The following is a 1,355-nucleotide window of genomic DNA, read 5'->3' as shown; positions in this document are numbered from 1 at the left end:
CAGCCACTCCTCAGAAGGAAGGTTGGGCATTTCTACTTCCATAGTGATACTGCCTCGGAAACCCAAGGAGGGGTTGCTATGAGTCGGGGCGACTCGATGGCAAATAACAACAACAAAAACAACAACATTGTATCAAAAAGGATAAAATACTTAGGAATAAACTTAATAAGAGAAAGAAAGAACTTGTAATCTAAAAACCACAAATAAATGTTGAAGGAAATTAAAAATGGCCTAAATAAAGGAGCTCTGGTAGCATAGTACCTAAGGCATTTGGCTGCTAACCAGAAAGCTGGCGATTCAAACCTACCAGCCAATCTATGGAAAGAAGACTGGGCAATCTACTTCTGTAAAGATTTACTGCCTCGGAAACCCAAAGAGGGTTGCTTTGAGTTGGAATCTACTCAGTGGCAATGTGTTTGTTTTGGTTTTGGTTTAAATAAATTAAAGACATTCTGTGTTCATGTATCAGCACACTTAATATTGTTAAGATGACAATGCTCCTCCAAAACTGATCTTCTGGTTCCATGCAAACCTTATTGAAATCCTAGCTACTATTTTATTCTTTTTTTTTTTTTTGCAGAAATTAACAAGGTGATTCTAAAGATTGTATGGAAATCCAAGGGACCTAGAATAGCCAAAACAATGTTGAAAAAGTACAAACTTTGAAGACTTTACACTTCCTGATTTTTAAAACTGAATACAAAGTTACAGTAATCAGGACAGTGTGATACTGTCATGAGGATGGAAGTGCAGATCTACAAAAAATAGAAGAGTCCAGAAATAGACACATGTATTTAAATAAACTCTATGGTAGTGTAGTGCCCAAGGCACTTGACTGCTAACCAGAAAGCTAGCGGTTCAAACACACCAGCCACTTGTCAGAAGGAAGGTTGGGCAATCTATTTCTGTAATGATACTGCCTAGGAAACCCAAGGAGGGGTTCCTATGAGTCGGGTCCAACTCGAGGGCACGTAACAACAACAACATTTAAATAAACCCATATATTTATGAGTAATTCATTTTTTGGCAAGGTTGCTGAGAAATTTCAATGAAATATAAACTTTTTGAAAAGTGGTGTTGGAGCAATTGTAGATTTTTATGTAAAAGAATGAATTTGGATCCCTACTTTTCACCATGTACAAATTTAATTAAAATGGATCAAAAGACTAAATGTAACACTAAATGACAAATTTCTAAGTAGAAAACATAGATGTCAATCTTTATGACTCTAATATATGGCATCTAAAGTACAAGCAAGCAAAGAATCAAATGGAGTTCATCAAAACAAAGTGTTTGTAAGTCAAAGGATACTATCAAGAAAGTGAAATGACAATACAGAGAAACAGAGAAAATAT

Source organism: Orycteropus afer, unplaced genomic scaffold, assembly GCF_000298275.1.
Source record: "Orycteropus afer afer isolate SDZICR_OR568_19922 unplaced genomic scaffold, OryAfe1.0 scaffold00867, whole genome shotgun sequence".
In the NCBI taxonomy this organism is placed as follows: domain Eukaryota; kingdom Metazoa; phylum Chordata; class Mammalia; order Tubulidentata; family Orycteropodidae; genus Orycteropus; species Orycteropus afer.
Note: the sequence above shows the minus strand (reverse complement) of the source record.